At 37.8% G+C, this 19,090-nt stretch overlaps 1 pseudogene; it reads left to right on the top strand.

Annotated features, from left to right (window-relative positions):
- The first annotated feature begins 17,411 nt into the window (after positions 1 to 17,411).
- Positions 17,412 to 18,186, top strand: LOC113877398 (annotated as a pseudogene).
- Positions 18,187 to 19,090: the final 904 nt, after the last annotated feature.

Here is a 19,090-nt window from a genome sequence, read left to right as displayed (position 1 = left end):
CTAAGATGAATTATAGCAAGTCTGCAATGCTCCTCTATGCATCTGAAGGAAAAAAAGTCATCCTACATTATATAACTCATAAATTTAAGTTCTCTGACTACAGCACTTGTAGCAAATGTTACTTCTGTTACTTCTCAGAAATATCACTTTCTCAAATCCAATGATCAACTGAAACCATTTTTTCCCCATAATTTACACATACTGTAATACCAGAGCATCATACTGGTGTGACTACGTTTACTAAGTTGTGCTGTCTCCAGTACAATTCAGTTCAGTTGCTCAGTCGTGTCCAACTCTTTGCGACCCCATGAATCGCAGCACACCAGGCCTTCCTGTCCATCACCAACTCCCGGAGTTCACACAGACTCACGTTCACCGAGTCAGTGATGCCATCCAACAATCTCATCCTCTGTCGTCCCCTTCTCCTCCTGCCCCCAATCCCTGCCAGCATCAGAGTCTTTTCCAATGAGTCAACTCTTCGCATGAGGTGGCCAAAGTACTGGACTTTCAGCTTTAGCATCATTCCTTCCAAAGAAATCCCAGGGCTGATCTCCTTCAGAATGAACTGGTTGGAACTTCGTGCAGTCCAAGGGACTCTCAAGAGTCTTCTCCAACACCACAGTTCAAAAGCATCAATTCTTTGGTGCTCAGCTTTCTTCACAGTCCAACTCTAATATCCGTACATGACCACTGGAAAAACCATAGCCTTGACTTGACGGACCTTTGTTGCCAAAGTAATATCTCTGCTTTTCAATATGCTATCTAGTTGGTCATAACTTTCCTTCCAAGGAGTAAGAGTCTTTTAACTTCATGGCTGCAGTCACCATCTGCAGTGATTTTGGAGCCCAAAAAAAGAAAGTCTGACACTGTTTCCACTGTTTCCCCATCTATTTCTCATGAAGTGATGGGACCAGATGCCATGATATTCATTTCCTGAATGTTGAGTTTTAAGCCAACTTTTTCACTCTCCACTTTCACTTTCATCCAGAGGCTTTTTAGTTCCTCTTCACTTTCTGCCATAAGGGTGGTGTCATCTGCATATCTGAGGTTACTGATATTTCTCCTGGCAAACTTGATTCAAGCTTGTGCTTCTTCTAGGCCAGAGTTTCTCATGATGTGCTCTGCATATAAGTTAAATAAGTGCAGTGACAATATACAGCCTTGACATACTCCTTTTCCTATTTGGAACCAGTCTGCTGTTCCATGTCCAGTTCTAACTGTTGCTTCCTGACCTGCATACAAATTTCTCAAAAGACAGGTCAGGTGGTCTGGTATTCCCATGTCTTTCAGAATTTTCCACAGTTTATTGTGATCCACACAGTCAGACTTTGGCATAGTCAATAAAGCAAAAATAAATGTTTTTCTGGAACTCTCTTGCTTTTTTGATGATCCAGAGGATGTGGGCAATTTGATCTCTGGTTCCTCTGCCTTTTCTAAAACCAGCTTGAACATCTGGAAGTTCACGGTTCACATATTGCTGAAGCCTGGCTTGGAGAATTTTGAACATTACTTTACTAGCATGTGAGATGAGTGCAATTGTGCGGTAGTTTGAGCATTCTTTGACATTGCCTTTCTTTGGTATTGAAATGAAAACTGACATTTTCCAGTCCTGTGGCCACTGCTGAGTTTTCCAATTGTGCTGGCGTATTTAGTGCAGCACTTTCACAGCATCATTTTCAGGATTTGAAATAGCTCAACTGGAATTCCATCACCTCCACTAGCTTTCTTCATAGTGATGCTTTCTAAGGCCCACTTGACTTCACATTCCAGGATGTCTGGCTCTAGGTCAGTGATCACACCATCGTGATTTTCTGGGTCGTGAAGATCTTTTTTGTACAGTTCTTCTGTGCATTCTTGCCACCTTTTCTTAATATCTTCTGCTTCTGTTAGGTCTATACCATTTGTGTCCTTTATCGAGCCCATCTTTGCATGAAATGTTCCCCTGGTATCTCTAATTTTTTTGAAGAGATCTCTAGTCTTTCCCATTCTGTTGTTTTCCTCTATTTCTTTGCATTGAATGTTGAGGAATGCTTTCTTATCTCTTCTTGCTATTCTTTGGAACTCTGCAATCAGATGCTTATATCTTTCCTTTTCTCCTTTGCTTTTTGCTTCTCCTTTATCACAGCTATTTGTAAGGCCTCCCCAGAGAGCAATTTTGCTTTTTTTGCATTTCTTTTCCATGGGGATGGTCTTGATCCCTGTCTCCTGTACAATGTCACGAACTTCATTCCATAGTTCATCAGGCACTCTATCTATCAGATCTAGGCCCTTAAATCTATTTCTCACTTCCACTGTATAATCATAAGGGATTTGATTTAGGTCATACCTGAATGGTCTAGTGGTTTCCCCTACTTTCTTCAATTTCAGTCTGAATTTGGTAATAAGGAGTTCATGATCTAAGCCACAGTCAGCTCCTGGTCTTGTTTTTGTTGACTGTATAGAGCTTCTCCATCTTTAACTGCAAAGAATATAATCAATCTGATTTCCATGTTGAGCATCTGATGATGTCCATTTGTAGAGTTTTCTCTTGTGTTGTTAGAAGAGGATGTTTGATATGACCAGTGCATTTTCTTGGCAAAACTCTATTAGTCTTTGCCCTGCTTCATCCCGTATTCCAAGGCCAAATTTGCCTGTTACTCCAGGTGTTTCTTGACTTCCTACTTTTGCATTCCAGTCCCCTGTAATGAAAAGGACATCTTTTTTTTGAGTGTTAGTTCTAAAAGGTGTTGTAGGTCTTCATAGAACCGTTCAACTTCAGCTTCTTCAGTGTTACTGGTTGGGGCATAGACTTGGATTACTGTGATATTGAATGGTTTGCCTTGGAAATGAACAGAGGTCATTCTATCATTTTTGAGATTGCACCCAAGTACTGCATTTTGAACTCTTTTGTTGACCATGATGGTTATTCCATTTCTTCTGAGAGATTCCTGCTCACAGTAGTAGATGTAATGGTAATCTGAGTTAAATTCACCCATTCCAGTCCATTTTAATTTGCTGATTCCTAGAATGTCAATGTTCACTCTTGCCATCTCCAGTTTGACCACTTCCAATTTGCCTTGGTTCATGGACCTTACATTCAAGGTTCCTATGCAATATTGCTCTTTACAGCATCGGACCTTGCTTCTGTCACCAGTCACATCCACAACTGGGTATTGTTTTTGCTTTGTCTCCATCCCTTCATTCTTTCTGGAGTTATTTCTCCACTGATCTCCAGTAGGATATTGGGCCCCTACTGACCTGGGGAGTTCCTCTTTCAGTATCCTATCATTTTGACTTTTCATACTGTTCATGGGGTTCTCAATGCAAGAATATTGAAGTGGTTTGCCATTCCCTTCTCCAGTGGATCACATTCTGTCAGACCTCTCCACCATGACCCGCCTGTCTTGGGTGGCCCCACGGGCATGGCTTAGTTTCATTGAGTTAGACAAGGCTGTGGTCCTAGTGTGATTAGATTGACTAGTTTTCTGTGACTATGGTTTCAGTGTGTCTGCCTTCTTATGTTCTCTTGCAACACTTATGGTCTTACTTGGGTTTCTCTTACCTTGGACATGGGGTATCTCTTCATGGCTGCTCCAGCAAATTGCAGCCATTGCTCCTTACCTTGGATGAGGGGTATCTCCTCACCACCTCCCCTTCTGACCTTGAACATGGAATAGCTAGGCCCTCCAGCACCAGCACAGCCACCGCTCCTTGGAAGTGGGGTTGCTCCTCCCGGCCGCAGCTCCTGGCCTTGGGTACAGGGTAGGTCCTCCTGGTCGCCACTACTGGCCTCGGACATGGGGTAGCTCCTCTAGGCTGTTTCTGCGCTGTCACAGCCTGCTCGGCCTCTGCTCCTGATCTCGGACATGGGGTAATTCCTCTTGGTTGCCTCCTCTCAGGCATGGGGTCCTCCCGCTTCTGCCCCTGACCTCTGATGTGGGGTGGCTCCTCTCGCCCGCACTAAAGATGCAGGTCGCAGCCGCCCGTGCTAAATGGGCTGGTCACAGCCACCCGCACTAAATGTCTCCAGTTCATAAGAAACCAAACATTTTCCAACAAAGTCTAGGTCTAAAACATATCATCAGTATTTAATCTAAAAACCAATACAATATTGTAAAGTAATAAATCTTCAATTAAAATAAAAAAAATATATTAAAAAAATACGGAGAAGGCAATGGCACCCCACTCGAGTACTCTTGGCCTGGAAAATCCCATGGACAGAGGGGCCTGGTGGGCTGCAGTCCATGCGGTCGCTAGGAGTTGAACACGACTGAGCGACTTCACTTTCACCTTTCACTTTCATGCATTGGAGAAGGAAATGGCAACCCACTCCAGTGTTCTTGCCTGGAGAATCCCAGGGACGGGGGAGCCTGGTGGGCTGCCATCTATGGGGTCGCACAGAGTCAGACATGCCTGAAGCGACTTAGCAGCAGCATATTAAAAATAAAATAAAATTATCCAATTTGTAATTCTGATGAGAATTAAACATTTCAACAGAATCTCGACTAAATGCTATGTGGTTCATTTTGTCTAATGATTTTTACAGAAGAGAGGATAGTGTTCTGGGGGTAAGGATGGGAATAGCACTAAATAAGTGTGGTTTCTATGCTAAGATCAAACAGAGGATTTGGAGAGGGAAACTCAGGCCAATGATTACGTCTTAGAGGCTATACCTGGGACTCAATGGAAGGGCGAGGAGGTTAATGATGTATAAATTATTATTTGCAAACAGCAATCTATCAAAGTATAAGAACTGAAGAGGAAATGCAAAGCATTCTGGCATTGTCAGTGGATAGTCTTGATGGTTTGTAAGTTTAATGCTTGTTTAGATGATCCGTTGCTCCATCACCACGAATCTCCCCTAAGAACCAACTGTCGTCTGCTTATTTCTGATACTTAAAAAAAAAAAAAAAAAGTAGTAAATATGTTTTTCACTAAAAATAATGGCATAAGCAATGTTTGGATCTGTTATGTAAGGATATTTTGGTTTAATCTGAACTTTTAATTCCATAAAAATATTAGGCATTAAGTGAGTGGAATGAGTGTACAACTGTTGGAGGCGTGTATGATGCATACACTTTGATAGGTTCTTTACATCATGTAGCAGCAAGTATTATTAGAGAGGTCTTCACTCCATTTTATACAGGAGGAAAATGTGATTCAGTGAAGTTAGACAACATTATCAGGTCTTTTGGTCTTTACTTCCTCTACTCTTCTCACTTATCAATTCTCCTTGATATCATGAAGTGAAAAATAGCTAAGCACTTATCTGATCATTGGCCACATTATGAAGAGTGTCATTGAGACATTATTCTCAGTGGGAGGTATTTTTTTTTTCCTTCATCTCCCTGCTTACCTTCATTTCCTAGATTATTTATACTCTGTAGACTCTTCTGGTGTTAATGAAAATCCACCTGATGATTTTTTCTGCAGATATATTCCCTTCCTGTGCATCATGATAAATGGGATGAAATAGGCTCAGGAAATGAAATTCAAGTGTTTGAGTTTCAAAGGAAGTGACACTTGGGTGAAAGATGTATTTAAGGAAAAATAAGCAGCTCAATCAGCAAGGAAATTGATATTCTGTTTGAGTAGAAGGTAGCACCTTGAAGAACTAAATAGGTGCATCTCCATAGAGCTCTCCCATTGCTATTCTGTAGTGTACACAATTATTAGTGGAAAAAGTGGCTCTATGTTCTACTCTATTCAGTGCAGGTAATTGTAACTTACTTTACTTATTATATATAAATATAAATATAAATATAAATATAAATATAAATATAAATATATATATATATATATATATATATATATATATATATATATATATATATATATATATATATATATGGTTTGGTGCCTACAATGGGCCAGAGACTTATGGGAGCTGGTATACAACATTAAATACACACACAAAAAAGTTCTTTTGTATGGAACTAAAGTTCCAGTGTGGATTAGATAGGTAAAAAGCAAGTAAACACCTAAACTAAAAGTTTAAGTTTGTTAGTAATGGGTAAGATTTAAAATATATATATTTATAAGAGGGTGATGCCAGAGACAAGAATTAAATATATATTTGTGTAGTTATTTGAAGTAAAGACAGATTTTCAGTTTGATCCAAGTTTAAATAACTGCATTATACATCTTCCTTTTGAAAAAGAAGTAGGTTATTTAAAAACATGCATTTGAAATAGAGGAAATATCTCTCCCAACAAAGCAAAACTTATGCCTTGGGAGTTGAATATTTCTTAGTATTTTTTGGCTATAATGCACAGATATACACAAATCAACTTAATAGCTGGTATATTTGTGGTATTACTCTTTTCAAGGCAGAGAAAATTAAGGAGCAAACTATCTAAGAAAGCACATCTGGGATTAATAGTGAAAGAAAAAAAAACCACTAACTTGTCTCTAAGCCATTAGGTAAGATCATGGAGTAACTTTAGAAATATAGTAAAGATCATCCAAACACGGAACATGACCCATCACCTTCAAGAATCATACTCAGTAAAATTCAGATGCTCCTCCTTCTTGGGAGACTTCATTAAGTGGCTAACTACATTAAGGGACAAGTTGTAATCTGTTGTGAAATGTGTTGTAAATTGATATTTACTACAAATGATGTTAGAAAAATAATGAAGGCTATAACCCTAAATATTTCTAAATTGAAAGTATGTCACATGCTAATACTAATCATTGTGCACTGATAAGAGTTTACCCGGTGGCACTAGTGGTAAATAACACGCCTGCAAATGAAAGAGACATAGGCGAGGTGGATTTGATCCGTGGGTCAGGAAGATCCCTTAGAGGAGGGCATGGAGACCCACACCAGTATTCTTGCCTGGAGAATCCCATGGACAAATGAGCTGGGCTGCTGCAGTCCCTGTGGCCTTGAAAAATTGGTTAGGACTGAAATGACTTAGCATCATGCATGCATTGAGAAATAATTTGGTTATTATTTTTCAAACCTGAGGTACATTTTTAAATCCTTTATAAAGGAAACTGTCCTTTAGTTAGATGTGATGCAGCATTAATAATAATATTGAAAGAATAGAAAGCACCAGACTACATGATATAAAAATTCAGTCCTGGTACCAATTAGGTGGCCAAGAACAAGTTTTATTAACTTTTATTCATCTATAATATCAGGCAAATGAATCATTGTGTGGACTTTCTTATATTCAAGAAGAGAGTTTACCTGTTGAATAAATGAATGGTTACTATTATAATATGATCTAACTTTGTACATATAGAGTATCAGCTTGGCCTAGGTCCAGGGAAGCTCTGCCTCTGGAAAAAGGGGGTCATTGCAGGGGTGGATGGGAACTCACTGGTATGGTGATTAGTACCTCAGTCAGTAGAAACAACCTCAAAGGGATGCAGTTGAAATGATGAAAGTCTACACATTTTGAAATTCTGTGTCATTTGAAAATAGCACTTTGATCTCTTTTAGCCCAGTTCTATTACCCAAAGGAGAACATCTCAATGATGATATATCTTCTAAGATGTGAACTGGAAAGTGTTTACAAATTAAACTCAAATATACCTAAGTGACAGGCTTATTTCCATGATTTTGTAAACAGCTTAGCTGGATGTCTTTTTCACAACCTTTCCTATTTAGATGAAATTTGAATTCCTCTACCATCCACAAGTGGAGAAGGCAATGGCACCCCACTCCAGTACTCTTGCCTGGAAAATCCCATGGACAGAGGAGCCTGGTAGGCTGCAGCCCATGGGGTCCCACAGAGTCGGACATGACTGAGCGACTTCACTTTCACTTTTCACTTTCATGCATTGGAGAAGGAAATGGCAACCCACTCCAGTATTCTTGCCTGGAGAATCCCAGGGACAGGGAAGGCTGGTGGGCTGCCATCTATGGGGTTGCACAGAGTTGGACACGACTGAAATGACTTAGCAGCAGCAGCAACCATCCACAAGAGTGTTTACCTATATAAGTCATTGGCCACTTAGATCACCTGTTTTAAATATTTCTCAAAATCATTAGAACTACTGGTCCTATCAAAATGATTCCTTATTAGTTGATCAGATGTCTTGCATCAAATGTAGTCCTGATTTACTTGCCTCCATGCCTGAATTTGCTGTGATGAAACTTTCGGAGAAGGCAATGGCACCCCACTCCAGTACTCTTACCTGGAAAATCCCATGGACAGAAGAGCCTGGTAGGCTGCAGTCTAGGCTAAGGGTCGGACACGACTGAGCAACTTCACTTTCACTTTTCACTTTCACGCATTGGAGAAGGAAATGGCAACCCACTCCAGTGTTCTTGCCTGGAGAATCCCAGGGATGGCAGAGCCTGGTGGGCTGCCATCTATGGGGTCGCACAGAGTAGGACGTGACTGAAGTGACTTAGCAGAATGCCTGAATTTGCTGTGATGAAACTAACGTGTTATGATTCCTAGAGAAAAGTTTGCTTTAGCAGCATCCTAGACGGGGACAATGGTTTTGGCTGTCCTGACATGATCCCAGAATGTCTACTTGTACAGTCTGTGCATTCTACTTCCTGGGACCACAGGTGATTGTCTTTTGGAGGTCACTAACATGAGGTAACATGAGATTAAGTTTTTGAGGAGGCAGTTTTAACAACTTATTTAAGTATTAAAGGTGCTTTTATTAACTGGAACTACAAATTTGAAATCATTGAAATAATCGAATCACTTATATAAGGTGACAAGTATATTTAAAAAGTGTCAGTAGTTCACCTGTTTTTTCTGTATAAACACATTAAAGCCTCAGGAGGAAGAGTCTTAAGTAATCAACAATTTTTATCTTGACTTAAAATCCAGATCATGAGATGAGTGAATGAAAGAGTGCATTTCAGAAACATTTCTTAGAAAAAGGAGGAACAGGAGCATCTAGTATGTAGAGGAGAGTTTTAGACAAATTTTATGTTTTCCTTTGTCCATAAAGTTTTCTATGTGTGTGCTTTTATGTGTATTATGTGTATTTCTACTTTCCACTTATAATAATTTTCTTTAACTTTATTTTTCTGCTACTTACTTTTGAGAAAGACTTTTAATAGTGTTTTTTCTTTCTGTTTTGGTGAGTTAATAATTCTAATTGTTTAATGAAATCAATAATTTGGATCACACATACAAATAAAAATACAACATATATATATGTATTAGTGAATAGCTCTGTCCACAGGGATGGTGTTTGTGTTGGTGCTGAGGGTGATGCTGATGATTTGCTCAGGGAGGGGGTGGTGAAACCAAGAAAGGTTGTTTAGGAATCAAGTCCACTCCCTCTGGAAGCATTCCAAAAGCAATTTATATATCTACAAAGTCATAGTAACTTTCACCCAGAGAAAGTGTTACTGTAGGTAATTGGGTCTCCACTCATCTTTAAAGCAAAACAAGTAGCTTGGGAAGACTTACCATCAGAAATAACCCTTTTAAAGTCTTTCATTAGAGACATAGTCTGTTGATGATGCCTGTGTTCCAGGCAGAGGACTTCTGAGGAACACAGGGAATTAATGTTTCTTAAAAATGATGACTCAGAGGCTCATCCTAAATACATTTCTACCACCTTGCTGTTATCCAGGATTTTACTGAATAAATCACTTAGCTCCATGAGAAATTCAGACATAAGAAAAATCTATCAGCTGTAAAACTTCTTGGATCAAATCTAGGCTTTATCATTTATAGTATTAAGCAAATTAATAATTTTGCTTTACTATATCAGCCATAAAATTATCTTATTATAGCTAATTGTGAGGATTAAATTCTCATTTAATTTAAAATGATATATAGTATTAGCAAAATTTCTGATACATCAGTTCACTTCAGTTCAGTCGCTCAGTCGTGTCCGACTCTTTGTGACCCCATGAATCGCAGCATGCCAGGCCTCCCAGTCCATCACCAACTCCCGGAGTTCACTCAGACTCACGTCCACCGAGTCAGTGATGCCATCCAGCCATCTCATCCTCTGTCGTCCCTTTCTCCTCCTGCCCCCAATCCCTCCCAGCATCAGAGTCTTTTCCAATGAGTCAACTCTTAGTATCAGGTGGCCAAAGTACTGGACTTTCAGCTTTAGCATCATTCCTTCTAAAGAAATCCCAGGGCTGATCTCCTTCAGAATGGACTGGTTGGATCTCCTTGCAGTTCAAGGGACTCTCAAGAGTCTTCTCCAACATCACAGTTCAAAAGCATCAATTCTTCGGCACTCAGCCTTCTTCACAATCCAACTCTCACATCCATAAATGACCACAGGAAAATTGAGTGAAAAAAAAAAAAGAATTATAAACTTACTAGGGCAAGTTTATCAATTTATCAAGAAAGGTTTGCTAAATTAATCTTCCTTGAAACAGAATGATTGGGTTGATATTTTGTATAAAATAGTCTAAAAGTGGGCACAAAACTGTTTTTTCCCTCCCTGTGACATTTTTTGACCCTAATTCTGTGATACGGTTTAGTGGTATCCTTACATACACGTGTACTCTTAAAATGTAGTGGAAAATCCCAGTGAATTTAATTAAGCAAGAATCAGTCTGGGACCCATTTCAATTCTAAGTCAATGATAAATGAGGTTAAAGGAGATAAAGCATCCAGTGATTTTCGACCCTATTAGGAAAAGTGATATGTTTTTAAGAGTTGATATAAAATTTTCAGGAGATTCTTTGTTAGTCTTACTTAACACAATTCATTAAACAAAAGAAAGGAAGGAGGAAAAACAGAACAAGAATGTGGAATCTCAAAAGCTCAATTCAACTTTCAGCTACTCTGACCACACCAACATAACAGTATGAGAAGGACTAAACAATTGATTTTTTTATATATATATATATTGGAATATGTAGGAAAATAACTTACTTGAGATCAATTTCCCTGGGAAATGACTCACTGCTATCTTCCTATAGAAACATGGGTTTTTCAGACCTTTTTATATTATCCTAACATAGTAAGTTTTTCTTATGTGTGTGAGTGTTTGAGCTCTGTGAAATTACTTTAAATAGTCTACAGGGCAAATAATTAGTTGAGTCCATGGAGGAGACGAACAGAGAGCTGAATTAAAGAAAATATATCCTTAAGCAGTCTTTCATCTCTTGTCAAACTGGATGAAAAGAATTCCAGGTTATCATGAGGGAGTTAAAAAGTTATTCCCTCAGATTTTGAACATGCCTGTACAAGGTGAGACTAAATAGTTATATTCAGTCCTCACAGTTGTGTGACACATTGTGTAAGAACTTAGATCATTTTTAAATAAATCAAACTTAAATTCCAATGCTAGGTTTGTTTGTTGGTTTGTTTTTCATTTAGAAAATGTGTGACCTTGGGGAGATTAATCAAGATTCCCCTAGCCTCAGTTATTTCAAATAAAAAGTGAGAATTACTGTTATTGCTACTGTAATATTAAATGTGATATATTAAATTGTGAGTGCATGATTGGAAACCTGGGAAGTTTTCAGCAGTTGGGTGATATGATCAGGGCACAAGTTAAAAGAGAATCACTTGGGCTTCCTTCAGAGAACAAATTGTTGGGAGTCAGAGTAAAAGAGGACATAGTTGCCAGAAGCTATTGGAAGGAGTCAGGAAGGAAATTGGGTTAGTGAATGATCAATTTGTGATACATTTTGAAACTAGAGATAACAGGGTTTGTTAAAGGTATGAATATGTGATATGAGATCAATAAAGGAGGGAAAAAACATTTTGAGATTTTTGTTTTTCCTGAGTAATGACACTGAAGGTGGTACCATTTAATGAGCTGAGGAGCTTCTTTTTTATTGAGGAGAATTTTTAAATTTCAAATATACCGAATTGATACCCAGCTAGAGATGTCCAAATTTAGAGATGTTACATGCACAAGTTTCAAAATAAAGTTAGAATAGGGGCTGGAGATGAAAAAATTAGATTGTTTCAATTATTTACTGGTTGGGGAAAAGAGGAACATCCAACCATAATAAAGTTGTCTCAGTGAGTTTTGAGACAATCCCAGTCATTGAAATTTTATTTAAAGTTTGATCTACTCTCAATGAAAATATAAATTAGATTAAGTGTGACTCTAGCACAGCTTTGTGACTTTACAAGTGGTAGAACTTTCCCTGGAATATACTACCCATCTTTTCTTATTGTTTTACTTTTCCTTGAAATTCACCCATTGCATTGCTTCCTCCAGGAAGCCTTCTCTTTTTCCAGATTGATTGATATAATCCTACACTATGACTCACTCTATTGTATAAATATTCTTTCAATGGCCCTTAATCCATTGTGTGATCCCTTGTTATGTGCCATACCACTAAGGATAAGGGTGTGTTAGTTGCACAGTCATGTGAAACTCTACAATCCCATGGACTGCATCCTGCCAAGATACTCTGTCCATGGGAATTCTCCAGGGAAGAATACTGGAGTGGGTTGCCATGCCCTTCTCCAGAGAATCTTCCCAACACAGGGATAGAAACTGGGTCTCCAGCATTGCAGGAAGATTCTTTAGTGTCCAAACTAAAGGGAAGCCTATGACACATTGGACATAGATACTCCATATGCCTTGTTTTAATTGAATGAATGAATAAAAAGATTCATTTATAATGCACTTAAAAGATTTCCTCCTTGCTTTTCAGATCAACTGCTTATAATACGTAAAGTCAACTCCTGTCCAGGCTAGAGGGAGCCAAGGAACAGCATAACTTATTTCATCCTCTTCAGCCTCACACATATTCCAAAAGAGCAGAAAGTTCTTTCTGTTATGTTCTTACTCTTCTACATCTTGGTGTAGAATGTGTACATGGTAGAGGGCAACTCGCTTATTATCATGACTATAATTGTCAATGAGACCCTGAAATTGCCAATGCACTTTCTTTCTTGCTTGCTTATCAAGTATGGATGTTGCTTATTCATCTTCTATAACCCCCAGATTGATTTCAGCTTTATTCTTTGGGGAAAATACCATCTTTTGAAGATTGCATGAGAAAACTGCTTATAGAACATATCATTCTTGGTGGAATAGGTTTCTTCCTTCTGGTGTGATGGCCTGTGACCACTATGTGGCCATCTATAAGCCCTTGCATTGTTTGGTTATCATGAGGCAGAGAGTGTGTGTTATTCTGCTGTTGGTGTTCTGCATTAGAAGTTTTTGCACTCAGTAATTCAGCATAGTGCTATCTGTGAGCTCCCATTCTGTGGCCCTAATGTCATTGATCACTTTATATGTGACATGTACCCCTTGTTGAAACTCGTCTGTGCTGACATCTATGTCATTGGCATCTTAGTTGTGGTCGATGGAGGACTAATCTGCACTACTGTGTTTCTGCTCTTACTCATCTCCTATGTAGTCATCTTGCACTCTCTAAGAAAACTTCGTCAAGAAGGCAAGCAGAAAGCTCTCCAGACCTTCATTTCCCACATCACTGTAGTTGTCTGCTTCTTTGCCCCCTGTATTTTCATACATGCAACACCTTCTAAGGCCTTCCCCTTTGATAAACTATTGAGTATGTTTTATACAGTCATAACTTCCATACTTAACCCATTATTCTATAGTCTACAAAATTCTGAGATGTTTAATCCTATGAAGATATTCTGGGAAAAATAAAAGGCAGATCAATTAGTAATTTAGTACATTTATTGTCATGAGGACAGTAAATTATCACTAGGGCCAATTTCTTTGAAATATAAAAGTTGTCATAAACCTGATGTAAACTCTTCTTTGTAGGATTAATGTTAATTATAATTAAAAATAAACTATGTGTTTGTGCTTTTAATCAATTTCCTTTCTAGAATATAAACTGGATAATGTCTGGGTTGTCACTTCACTTATAAAGAAGAAATTCATTTATCATAAAGAGTCAGTAAACAATATGTACTCTTTTAGTCAATGAAACTTTTAAAGAGTTACAGAAATGTTTAGTTAATTTCTTCATTTTTTAAATTACTTTTTTCTTTCTTCATTTTTCTTTTCAATTAGGTTTGCTTCCTTTATCTTCATTCTATTTATTATACTAGTTAAAATATTTAATGTGATATGCTGTTACTGCTAAGTCACTTCAGTCGTGTCCGACTCTGTGCGACCCCATAGACGGCAGCCCACCAGGCTCCCCCGTCCCTGGGATTCTCCAGGCAAGAACACTGGAGTGGGTTGCCATTTCCTTCTCCAATGCATGAAAGTGAAAAGTGAAAGTGAAGTCGCTCTGTTGTATCTGACTCTTAGCGACCCCATGGACTGCAGCCTACCAGGCTCCTCCATCCATGGGATTTTCCAGGCAAGAGTACTGGAGTTGGGTGCCATTGCCTTATAAACTATCCTATTTATTCTGTTTCATTTGCCTTACATATGAAATTTTAGCATAATGCATATTATTGAATAAAAACAAATGTGTTGTCAAATAATATTAAAAATAGAAATTATACAAAATGGAATATTGTAAAACAAACCTTTGCATTCTAAATCAATGTCTCTCAGTCCTTCCAGATGCAGTCACTATATTCTGCTTCTGAAATTCTTTAAATAATAACCTTTGCAAGAACAAACATATTTTCATACATGTGTTTATCTTTCAATCGAATAAATTTTTGTATCTTACCACTCTGCTATTCTTAATGATATAAGACTTAAATCTTTCCATTTCTTTAAAACCCCTTACAACTTTATGAAGATACACAAAAGTTGATGCATCTGTTAATGTATTCCCCAGTCTTTGTAAACTATTCTACAATGAAATGCTTTTGACATTTTATAAGTATGAATTCCTGGAGGTGAAATTGTTGAGTTGATTTTTATATGTATTTATAATGTTGACATTCAAATTTTTTGCCAAAATGCCATCCATGAGCTTGTACCAAACTCATGACTTCCCTCTTACTGGAAAATACCTATTTGAACATGTTTCCAAACAACCAGTACTTGATAAACATTTGTGGTCTGTGACAATCTAATTAAATAAATAGTGTTTCATTTGTATACTTTAATTATAAGAACATAAACAGAACTGAATTCTGATATCTATTCACATGTTTAAGGTGGTTTGTATTCCTTTCTCATAAATTACTTATTAATGAATTTTATGTCTTTTATTTTATTGCTGATACTTATCATACTAATTTTATGACTTAATTATATGCTAACATAATTATCTTATTTAGCACGTATGTGGAATTATTATTTTTTCAGCTTGTGGTTTATTTTGATGTTTTTATACTTAATAGAATATCTGGGATCATTTAGAAATGTTTTTACATTTAGATAAATCTATCAATATTTCCTTTGCATTTTATATCTTGTTTCTTGTTGTTGTTGCTCAGGTGCTGAGTCATGTCCAACTCTTTAAGATTCCATGGACTGCAGTAGTGCCGGATTCCTCTGTCCTCCACTATCTCCTAGAGTTTTCTCAAATTAATGTCCATTGAGTTGTTGATGCTGTCTAACCATCTCATCCTCTGCCACTACCTTCTCCTTTTAACTTTAATCTTTTTCAGCGTTAAGGTCTTTTCCAATGAGTTCTTCTTCACATTATGTGGCCAAAGTATTGTAGCTTCACCTTCAGCATCAGTACTTCCAAGGAATATTCAGGATTGGTTTCCTTTAGAAGTGAGTAATATGATCTCCTTGGAGTCCAAGGGACCTTCAAGAGTCTTCTCGAGCACCACAATTCAAAAGCATCAATTCTTCACTGACTGCAGCCATGAAATTAAAGGAGGCTTGCTCCTTTTGCAAACCTGTTTTTCAGTCGCTCAGTCTTGTCTGACTCACTCTTTCCAACCCCATGGACTGCAGCACACCAGGCTTCCCTGTCCTTCACCATCTCCTGGAGCTTGCTCAAACTCATGCCCATTGAGTCAGTGATGCCATCCAACCATCTCATCCTCTGTCATACCCTTCTCCTTCTGCCTTCAATCTTTTCCAGCAGCAGGGTCTTTTCTAATGAGTAGGTTCTTCTCATCAAGTGGCCAAAGTATTGGAGCTTTGGGTCCAGCATCAGTCCTTTCAATGAATATTCAGGACTGATTTCCTTTAGGATGAACTGGTAGGATCTCCTTCCAGTCCAAAGGACTCTCAAGGGTCTTCTCAAACATCACAGTTCAAAAACATCAATTCTTCAGCACTCAGTCTTCTTTATGGTCCAACTCTTACATCCATACATGACTACTGGAAAAATCATAGCTTTGCAAACCCTACAACATATTAAAAAGCAGCAATAGCACTTTGCTGACAAAGGTCCATATAGTCAAAGCTATGGATTTTACAGTAGTATGGAGGTGAAAGTTGCTCCATAGCTAACTTAGAATTTTCCTATTTCAATGTACCAAGATATTCTTCCACATTTTACAACATTTAAATTTTTTAGGTGTTTTTGTTGTTTTCATTTAAGGTTTACATTTTTTGAACCATCTACACATTACTTTAATGCAAAGATTCCATTAGGGATTGCATTTTATTTTTAAAGATGGCAACATTTATAGATTTTTTTAACTCATAATTTTGATATTGCAACTATGTTTTCTAAAATATAACAGGCGTTTGATTCCACTTCAGCCCTCTACTACCTCCCTCAGATTACTGATCTCTTTATTCATATGCTATTTAACATACAATACAACTGTATTTAAATTAAAATATACTTTGATTCATGATGAGCCTAGTAACCCTTCATTATTAGAACTTTGTCTATTCTTGCATATTTATGTTTTGAAATTAAATTTCAGTAAGATAGTCTAGCAAAAACTAAACTTATTTGGTATTTTCAAAAAGTTTTTATTTAGAAAGTGCTTGTGAATTTCATCCACAAACCAAGTACATCTTTCTACTTAACAAGTCTTTATGCTCATATTATGCTTATATTGATCTAGTATATTTCTTTATTACTTAAGTCATTTTGATGTTTTTTTTTTTTTTTCTGCTATTAGTAAATAGATGCTGGGAAAGATTGAAGACAGAAGGAGAAGGGGACAACAAAGGATGAGATGGCTGGATGGCATCACAAGCTCAAAGGACATGAGTTTGAGCAAGCTCCAGGAGTTGGTGATGGACAGGGAATCCTGGCATGCTGCAGTCTATGGGGTCATAAAGAGTCAAACACAACTGAGAGACTGAATTGAACTGAATTTATCCTCCTGGGGATTATACAAAACACTGAGATGCAAAGAGTTCTATCTGTCCCAGACTTTCTCAGGTGGCTCAGTGGTAAAGAATCTGCCGGCCAGTGCAGGAGACAAAAGAGATACAGGTTTCATCCCTTGGTCAGGAAGATCCCCTAGAGAAGGAAGTGGCAACCCACTCCCATATTCTTGCATGGAAAATTCCGTGGACAATGGTGCCTAGGGGAATATAGTTCCCCATGTGGCACTGAGAGTTGGGCATGACTAAGCAATTAAATGTGTGTGCGCGTGCGCACACACACACACACACACACACACACACACACACACACAGTATCTGCTCCATTCTTGCTCATCTAAATTGTGACAACAGTGGGCAATCTGCTTATCATGGTCACCATCATAGACAGCAGGTCACTAGGTTCCCCCATGTATTTTTCTCTGGCTTCTTTATCATTTATAAAAACTTTTTGTTCTACTGACATTGTTCCCAACACAATCACTGACTTCTTTCATGAGAAAAAGACTGTTTCCTTCCAGTCTTATACGTCTCAAGTCTTTGGAGATCATTTATTTGCTGGTGTAGAAGTCACTCTTCTGCTGATAGTGGTCTATGACCGATATGTAGCTATCTGTAAACCTCTTCGTTATTTGATCATCCTGATTCTTAGGGTGTGTGTTCTCATACTTCTGGTGGCCAGGACTGTTGGTTTTCTGCACTCATTGGTTCAATTTCTCTTTATTTACCAGCTCCCTTTCTGTGGCCCCAATGTCATTGATAACTTCTTGTGTGACATGTTCCCTTTATTGAAGTTGCTTGCACTGATAGCAACCTCATTGAACTATGATAGCTAATGGTGGGGAAATTTACACTGTTGTCTTCTTCATTCTCTCAGTGTCCTATGGAGTCATATTATCTTCCTTGAAGACTCATGGTTTGGAAGGGAATGACAGTCTTCTATACTTTTACATCCCATATGATGGTGGTCATTTTATTTATTTATTTGTTCTCTGTATCTTCCGGTATGCAAGGCCTAATGTCAAATTTGCCATGGATAAATCCATAGCAATGGTTTTCACTTTCATAACCCCCATGTTGAATTCCTTAATCTACACCCTGAGAAATTCAGAAATGAGAAATGTTATGAGGAGACTTTGGGGGTAATAATATGCCCTTAGTTGGAAGGGGACTGTTTCTATCATAGAAGTCATGATATTCATTCATTCTTTCACAGAATCAAGAAATACTTAAACTATTAAGGATTACATTATTATTTTTTTTCCCCTATGGGTTACTTAGCCTATTTATTCTGGGACAGCTGTATAAACTAATCTTTATGCAAGTGGAATATTTTATAGTCCTTAATACCAAGATATGTAATAATGCTGTATTAAGGTTTTAAGAGATAATAATTTAGGGATTTAAGTTCTTGTTTGTGGGATATGGTTACTTCTTCTTGGTACAGAGAAATGTGACCTAATAGAAGATTTTTCCTTTTAGTCCCAGAGAGTGAAATCCTTCTGAAAAGATTGCTTATTTATTTCTTTGACTGCACTGAGCTTAGTTGCTACATGTGGGGTCTTTGATCCTCATTTTGGCAGGCAAGACTTTCAGTTGTGCCTGAAAACTCTTGGTTGCCATGTGTGGACCAGGGATTGGAGCATAGAGTCTTAGCCAATGGACCACAAGAAAGTCCCAAAAGGAACATGAAAAAAAAAAAAAAAAACTTTCTCCTCAGTTTGTTGAAATATGTGAAATGATATCAAAGAATTTCATAAGATGAATTTCATAAGCCATACAAATGTTATTTTATGAATAAATGTATTCTGGTAAATTAAAAAAAATAAAATAAAATAAATAACACAGTGGATGTTCATAGCAGAGGATAGATCTGTGAAAAATAAGCTTTGTTAACTTTCAATTCAATTCAGTTCAGTCCCTCAGTCATGTCCAACTCTTTGCAACCCCATGAATTGCAGCACGTCAGGCCTCCCTGTCCATCACCATCTCCTGGAGTTCATGCAAACTCACGTCCATCGAGTTGGTGATGCCATCCAGCCGTCTCGTT

Source organism: Bos indicus x Bos taurus, chromosome 19 (genome assembly GCF_003369695.1).
Source record: "Bos indicus x Bos taurus breed Angus x Brahman F1 hybrid chromosome 19, Bos_hybrid_MaternalHap_v2.0, whole genome shotgun sequence".
NCBI classification, from domain to species: domain Eukaryota; kingdom Metazoa; phylum Chordata; class Mammalia; order Artiodactyla; family Bovidae; genus Bos; species Bos indicus x Bos taurus.
Note: the sequence above shows the minus strand (reverse complement) of the source record. Positions and strands in the feature narration are given on the sequence as shown.